Here is an 8,652-nt window from a genome sequence, read left to right as displayed (position 1 = left end):
TCTTACAAATTTAAGGTATTCTTATATGTATATTCAAGAGTAAAATCAGGACACACTGTACTTTTTTTAAAATTATTGAAGAGAGTGAGGAAGAGAGAGAGAGAGAGAGAGAGAGAGAGAGAGAGAGAGAAAGAGAGAGAGAGAGAAACATCAATGTGAATGAGAAACACCTATCCATTGCCTCCTATGTGTGCCCTGCCGTCCTGCCACTCCTGGTGTACAGGATAGTGCTATAACCAACTGAGGGCAGGGTCACTTTTACCTTATTTTTCAATGAGAATAACCATTAGGATGGCTATTAATGAAATCATGACATGTCCAATAAAATCACAGCTGATGCTTAAAATGTGAGCTTAAAGAAAACAAGTAAATATTAGATTTCTTACAAAGAAATAAAAATGCATTGATTAAAGATATACAGATCAAGAATTTTATTTAAGTGAAAAAAATCATCATACTAACTATTATAAAGTCAAGCTCTCTACATAATGTTTATCCAAAGTATAGAACATCTTTCTAGAACAAGGGAGGAAACAGTAAACTCTTACTGGTAATCAATAATTTTGTCAAGAATTTTCAAAATTAAAACACACCTATCTTACACATAAATAAATATCATCCATCAAGAAAATAATGTAAATATCAATATGTAAAAGAATACATATGGAGCTACAGTGATATCATGGCAATAAAGTGGTAATCTTGTTAAATAGAATATATTTTAAAGAAAAGTGACCGTTTATTGGTTTAAAGAGATTTAAGTAAGTTTATATATGATTGTGGCAAGTGAAAAATATTAATACAAAGGATCTTTATTTAATACTAGAGGCCCGATGCACGAAATTCATGCAAGGGGTTCGGCCCCCGCCACCATGGCAGCCGGGGCCTCTGCCGCCTCTGCCAGGGGCCTCTGCTTCCTCTGCCCCTGCCTTAGCCCCAGCTGCAGTGGCAGCTGGGGGCCTTTGCCGCCTCTGCCTCGCCCCTGCCGCTGCCCCTTCATCCGGAAGGACGTCGGGTCTAATTAGCATATTATGCTTTTATTAGTATAGATAAATGGAAGAGACATGATCAATTCTCAGACAGAAGTTGTCTTTAAATACAAATGAGAGTAACAGGTATAAAAGCTGACAAAAGAATATATGCATTTGTAAATTATCTTCCTTTTTCAACACTAAACTTAATGGTATAATGTTTATAATATGTATATTGTGATACAGTACTAGTGTCAGTCATTAAAGGTGTTACTATTTCGTTCCCTCTTACAACTCCTCAAAGCTCTTGACAGTCTGTCTCTCTCTTCAAAGACCAAATGTCCCCCATTTTTCCTCTCTGTATATGGTTATACTTCTGAAAATATTGATTCATCATGGCAAAATGTCTAAAAATCCTTAAGTTAATTTTATGTCTATTGCAGATTTTCTCCCTATTTTCATTCACCCTATTCTAAATGCAGAAAACCTTTCATGTATGTATCTATGCTATGTTCCTCTTACTCTCGTTTGGGAGGTCCTGCTGCACCCTTACATATATTATCAGTTTTATCTCTCTATGGTCCTTTAGATACCTTTGCACCTGCTCCACTCTAGTTTTCCTAAACGACCCTTCCCACTACTATTGTTACAGTTAAATTACTATCGATCTTCTCTTGATTTCACTATCAGCCTTATGCAAAAAGCACACTTTGTTGCTGCATGCCACTTCTTCAATGTATTTACAAAGTAATAACTTTTCTATTAAACTAGAGGCTCAGTGCATGAAATTCATGTACTTAGCGATGGGGGTGAGGGGGTGGTCCCTCAGCCTGGATTGCAAGAAGGTGCAGGCCAGGCTGAGGGATCCCAGTGGTGCACGATCAGGGCCAGGGAGAGAGGCGGGAGGTTGGCCAGCCAGGGAGAGACTGTGGGAGAGCTCCAGTGCCTGTCCAGCCCATTTGGTTTAGTCCTGATTGGCCAGACTCCAGCAGCAAGCTAACCTACTGGTCAGTGTGTGCCCACTGGTGATCAGTGCGCATCATAGCGAGCGGTTGAGCTACCTTAGCCTATCATTAGCATACTACACTTTGATTGGTCGAACAGACAACAAAATGACTGGACGGACACTTAGCATATTAGGCTTTTATTAACAGGATTATAGCATATGTAAAAAGTGTATATATCACAAGTGTTCAGCTTGGTGGACTTTTACAAAGGGTCAGACTATGCACCCAGCACCCAGATGAAGAAGCAGGTATTTGGTTGCAGTCCAGAAGGTTTGAACCTGTCCAGCTTTTTTCATGACTTTCACCAAAGGTAGTTACTATCCTGACTTTAAATACCTCCTGTTTTTGAATGTTATGTGATAAGTAACCAACATGCATTCTTTGCTGTATTGTATAATACACAATCAGCAATTATATCTTTCTTTAAGAATATTCAATTTATCCAGACCCACTTTTTAAACAAACAGTTCTTCCCCCACTGCACTGCAATGTCACTAATATTACTCACCTTCTGGTATTTATGCCCTTATACAGTTTCCTCTAACATACTCTCAAGGTTGGTCTGAGACACCTATACCTTTCAGCAGAAGGAATAGTGTGCCCCTTATGATACGAAGCAATGAGGAAATGTGCCTTCTATTTGGGCACACTCTCTTTTGCTCTCTATCTCATGGCACTCGCTGGAGGAAGCCAGCTACTATGCAGGCCTATGGAGAGACTCATGTGATAAGGAACGGAAGCCTCTTACCAAAAGCTATCTGACTGTTTTTGCATGTTATGTAATAAGTAGAATTGTATAGCATATGGACTTTTTTTCCTGACCTTCCTGAGCTTAGAAGCCCATACTGCATGCGGCCCTAGAGCAGACTGCTTGGTTGTAGCCTTATGACAGACCCTGAGCCTGAAGCACCCAACTAAGTTGCTCCTGAATTCCTGACGCAAAAAATTTGTGAGATAATAAATCTTTTTGTTTATAAAGCTGCTGTCTTTTAAGATAAGTTGTTAAGCAGGATATATGATGACTACAGGCTAGCTTATTTATGGACTATTCTCTTTTCCTTTGGTCTATATTTCTCTCTTTGCACTGCTATTACACTGAATAATTATCATAGTTTTTAAAAAAATCTTTCTATCTGGTAGCGTAAATGTTGTTTTTGTTCTTCAAGATTGCCTTTGGTTTCCTGGTCTATTTAATTTTTATATAATTTTTAGAATTAGCTTTCATTTCCCATATATTCACAGACACACACATACAAACACACAAAAACATACACAAGCACACACACACCATACCTGAAGTGATTTTAATTGGAATTTAATTGATCTATAGATCAATTGGACAGAATTGACATCTCTAAAATAGTGAATATTTCAAGTCTTTGAACATCTCTCAATTTATTCAGGTCTGCTAAAAATATCCACACAACTGAGTAAGCAGATGTCACATTATTTATGTTATTAACCAATTTTATACAGTAAATTTTATTTAAAATTTTTAGAAAAATCACTGATGGAGAAAAAATCCTATCAGTATTACTTAGTGTTGCACATTGCAGAAATCTTATACATAGTTCATTTAATTTGAAGTTTTTGATTCTATTAAAAATATACTGGCTTTTTTCTTATTGTTTATTGCTGGTATATGAAAATACAAGTTAAGTCTGTTACCTTACTAATATTATTATTAATTCTAATATTTTTCTCAAAAGTTCCTTTGAATTTCCTATAGTACAATCACAGTGTCTTCAAACTGTGACAATTTTATTTCTGCATATCAAATTACTATCCCTTTTATTCTTTTTATTTTTTTATGGCAATTGCTAGGATCTTTGTTCAATTTGGAATAGAGGTAGTTATATTACACACCAATTCATTTCCATTTGTCTCCATTATATTTTCAACTGCAGAGAGGAATCTTTAAATTCATCAATATATAGAGTGTTTGATATAGTTTTTTCTTGGTATTCTTTTTTTTTTAGGTCAGTGGGAAATAATTTTAATTAAATAATTGTACATTTTCTTCCCACATGTCTTGCTTTGCATTAGGAAATGATGTTGTGATCCATTTCACTACAATATTACAAAATATTTACAAGAAAATATTAAAAATAAACACAAAAGGCAAGATGGGGTAAAATAACCTGTTTCCACCCCCAAAAAATCTCTACTCCAGAGCCCACAGCACACAAGAGAATCAAAAACAAATATGCCCAAATTTTTATTAAGGTATTATATGTGTACATATCTTACCATTGCCCCCCCACCCCACTCCCATACATGCCCTCACCCCCCAATGTTTTGCATCCGTTGGTTACTCTTATATGCATGCATACAAGTCCTTCAGTTGATCTCTTATTTCCCCCACCTCTCCCTAACCTTACCGCTGTAATTAGACAGTCTGTTTGATGCTTTACTGCCTCTGTAACTATCTTTTTGTTCATCAGTTTATAATGTTTTTCATTATCCCTAAATGAGTGAGATCATGTGGTATTTTTCTTTCATTGACTGTCTTATTTCACTTAGCATAATGTTCTCTAATTCCATCCAGGTGTCTACAAATGTAATTCCTTCTTTTTTATGGCAGCATAGTATTCCATTGTGTAGATGTACCATAGTTTTCTGATCCAGTCATCTGCTGACGGGCACCTAGGCTGTTTCCAAATCTTAGCTATTGTAAATTGTGCTGCTATGAACATAGGGGTGCATATATCCTTTCTGATTGGTGGACTCAAATATTTTTTGTTATTATATGTTTATTTCTAGTCTGCAGAGGCAAGATTTTTTAAAGGAAAGAAATGGGGAAAAAATAGATACAGAGGCAAAGAAGCATTGAACAGACTGTCAAAAACAGCGGGAAGGCAGAGGAGGTTGCGGGGTGGGGCTGTAAGAGATCAACAGAAGGACTTGTATGCATGCATATAAGCATAACCAATGGATAAAAGACACTGCGGGGGGGGGGGGCAAGTAAAGGCATGTACTGGGGGGAAGGGGAGGCCGGGGGGAGGTCAAGGGGGAAAAAAAAGGAGACATATGTACTACTATTTGTAATACTTCAAACAATTAAAATAAATAAATTAATTAATTAAAAAAACAAAAAAACAAATACACCCCAGATCACAAGTTCCAAAGGACTGGAGAGGGAAGAAATGGGATGAAAGTGGTGCTATGAAAGGGACTGGACGTTTGTAGCAGAACTGCTTCAGTAACCAACCTAGCCTGAGTGAAATACCCTCTCTTGTATGCAGTGAATTTCAAACAAGGCTAAACTTTAAGATATTCCTTCAACTGAAATTAGAAAATACCCTGACAATAAAAGTAGCTGTTTTGCCTAAGTTTCCTAAGAGCCTCTTTTTCCATGAACCAATGATATGAACAGAAGTGTGTTCGGGCATCAAAAGTTGTCACAGCAGCCTTGCCATTTCTTTTATAAAAGCTTCATATACATCATCCTTAGTTTGTACTGAGACGAGAACAGTTGGGCCAGATTGGGGGGCTGCTTTGGCAAGAGGCACAGCAGAACCATCCTCTGACTTCCTCTGGGGAGCAGCAGTAGCCCCTTCATTCTCCCGACGGACCCTCAGTGCGGTGGGCACGAATCGAGTAATATCTTCCTTGGGATTAGTGATTTGTGGCTTGGCACTGATGGTTGCTGTGGCTTTCTTCTTAATGGTGGCTGCACTGGTGTCATCTGCCTTGGGTCACTGAATCAAGTTGGGTGGAGCACTGAACACTCCTGGGTTTGGCAAGAGAGCCGGTGGGAAAAGCCCAGGTGGGGCAGGTTCGAGTGGAGGCACCAAAGGTGGGCTCATTATGCCAGGACGAGGTGGAGGGATACCTGGAGGTGCAGGGGGAGGTAGCCTTGGTGGGGGTCCCCGAGGAGGAGGGCCAGGAGGCAGACCTGAAGGCGGACCTGGAGGAGGGCCAGGGGTTGCCCTGGAGGTGGTCCTGGAGGTAAAAGTCGGGTAGAGGCCCTCGGTGTCCTGGCATTCCAGGTGGTCTCAGGAAGATAAGAGTCCTGGGGGTGGTCCAGGAGAGAGGCCTGTAGGTGGTCCAGGTGGCTGTAAAGGTGGAGCAGGAGGTGGTCCAAGAGGAGGTGGTCTTGGCATGGGAGGTGCTTGTATCTGAGAAGGGGGAACAGACTGTGGGGGATCTTGCTGCTGTGAAGAAGCAGATGTGCCATCAGAAAGAGACTCCTCTTTATGCTGTTTTTGTGACTGCTTTTCTGCTTCAGAATCATCAGAATCACTTTCATCATCGTCCTCTGAAAATTCCTCTACTTCTCGTCCCTCCTCAGGGATTTCCTGACCTGCCATTTGAAGCATCATGGCTTGAAGAGGAGTCAGGTCCTTAATGTTCTTCTTCCTTGATTTCCCAGGTATATCTGCAAATCGTACACTCAGACCTGATTTTTTTCTTCATTGTTATTTCTTTCATTATCATCACGGTGCACAAATTCATCTCCTTCACTTTCTCCATCTGATCTGTCAGTGTCGCTGTCATCAGTACTGTCATCATGCTTATCTTGATCCATGTCCTCAGGATAGCCATCATCTTCACTGGTGCTGGAAACATCATCATAATGACCCCGTTGAGCAAGTTCAGGACTATATAACATGCCTTCGTCTCGCCGGCGAGGGGGAAGATCCAGGGCAAAGCCCACTTTACCGCCATACATTTGCAAGACTTGACGAGGAGGTGGATCAGGGGGCAGACCAGGAGGCAAACGGGGAACACCATGCCCAAGAAGAGGAAGAATAGAAACTGCCCTAGTTGGAGGTTCATAGGCTGAGGTCTTCTTAAGGATGGAGGGTGGCTGGGCACCAGGAAGTGGAATGTCCTGGATCAAGATGTTGGAAGGAGCATGAGGCACATCTGGCAAAGGGATACTGTCCACTTCCACATGCTGATCATTCTTCACAGCATCAAAATATTGGCTAAGTTGAGCCCTTTTATGTTTATATTCTACTTCCAGCTTTCTCAATTCTTTGTAAATATCTGGATTCTCCTTTTCATAGAGTCGTAGAATACGTTCAAAGGTTTCACGCAGCTTTTTACACTTTTCTTTCAGCCTTCTCATTAAATTGTGGCTGTTGCACTGGATTAAACTCCATTTCATCCAATTTCTCCATGTCCCGGATAATTTGTTTGGGATCCTTCATCTTCAAAACTGCAGCTCGTACCATCATGCGCTGTTTTTGTTCTTTAATTCTCTCTTCCAGGCTTCTTTTCGGGCTTGGCCTGTGGGGTTCATAAATTTTCCAGTCTAGGTGGATGATGTAGATCTTCGTCCCATGTTGATGATCTGTATGGTTCACTTATTTATTAAAAAAACACACCAAACGGCCAGGATCAACGTAAGAATGTCCAGACACTTCTGCGGGCCTCTGGGACTGCGAGAAGCCGGGAGGGGATGATCTCAGCTTCTTTCCCTCGGCTCCCGGTCAGCTGTCCAGCAACTGCCATCTTGAAAGCTTGGTAGATATTCTTTATCAGATTAAGTACATTGCCTTTTATTACTTTTATAATAATTTGTAAAAATGACTGCATGTTCAGTTTTGTCCAAAACTTTTTCGGTACCTATTAAAATGTGCATATTAGTTTTTCTTCTCTTTTCTTTATTATAGATAGAGATGGATTTCAGTGGTTAATTTTTATAATTCTATATTTTTAAACATTTTCATTAAAAGAAATTAAACATACAGATAACTTGAAATAATTGTACAGGGAACACCTATGTTTCCATCACTTACGTTCTATAATAGTTAAGATTTTGTTGTAATTGCTTCATCGGATAACATTCCATTTCTTCATGTATTAATTAATCATTTAAAAAATATTATTGAATGTTAAATTAATCCTGGACTAAATTCCCCTTGGTTTGATATGTTATATTTATTTTAATATCTTTGGAAATTGTCTGAACATTTTTTTTTTCTTTTGCAATGTCCTTGTCTGGTTTGGGGAGTTAAGATATGTTAACCTCAGAAAATGAACCATAAGAGATTCCCATTTCACTATCATTGGGGAAAGCGTATATAAAAACATACATTGGAGAAACAAAATCCTCTTCAACAAATGATGCTGGGAAAATTGGAAAGACATATGCAAAAAGAATTAAATTAGACTGCTATTTGTCATTATACACAAAAATTATTTTGAAATGGATCAAAGATCTAGATATGAGATGTGAAACAATACGTTACATAGATGAAAACATAGGTACTAAACCTATAAACCATGGCCTTAGAAGTTTATGAATTTGATCTCAAAAGCAAGGGAAGCAAAAGCAAAAATAAGTAAATGGGACTATGCACACTAAAAAGCTTCTTGTATAGTAAAAGAAACCATAAACAAAACAAGAATGCAACTCATCAATTGGGAGAAGATATTTGCAAACAACAACTCTGATACGGGGTTAATATCCAAATTGATTCACCTTTTTTTTTATTAGCTTCTTAAGAAGCTTCATTTCTAGTAACTGTATGAAAAGCTACAGTTTTCCTCTAAGCACTTAAGTTCATTCATGATGCATATGATTACCCTGTAAAAAATATTTATTTCCTTTGTGACATCTTTTAACAATAGACTATTTTGAGCTATATTGTTTAATTTTCAAAAAGTTGGGCATGATTTAGTTTTTTTGTTCTTTATTTCCAGTGATTACTCTATTATAT

The 8,652-nt window shown here is 38.6% G+C and overlaps 1 pseudogene across 1 annotated transcript; it reads right to left on the bottom strand.

The window, feature by feature from the left end:
- Window positions 1-5,379: 5,379 nt before the first annotated feature.
- On the bottom strand, window positions 5,380-7,271 carry LOC308249712 (WW domain-binding protein 11-like; annotated as a pseudogene). The gene has a single exon. The product of its transcript is annotated as a WW domain-binding protein 11-like (transcript).
- Between the last annotated feature and the right edge of the window lie 1,381 nt (window positions 7,272-8,652).

The sequence above is a fragment of the Plecotus auritus genome (assembly GCF_963455305.1).
Source record: "Plecotus auritus genome assembly, chromosome: 5".
In the NCBI taxonomy this organism is placed as follows: domain Eukaryota; kingdom Metazoa; phylum Chordata; class Mammalia; order Chiroptera; family Vespertilionidae; genus Plecotus; species Plecotus auritus.
The sequence above is the reverse complement of the archived record's forward strand: the minus strand, read 5'-3'. Positions and strand labels throughout refer to the sequence as shown.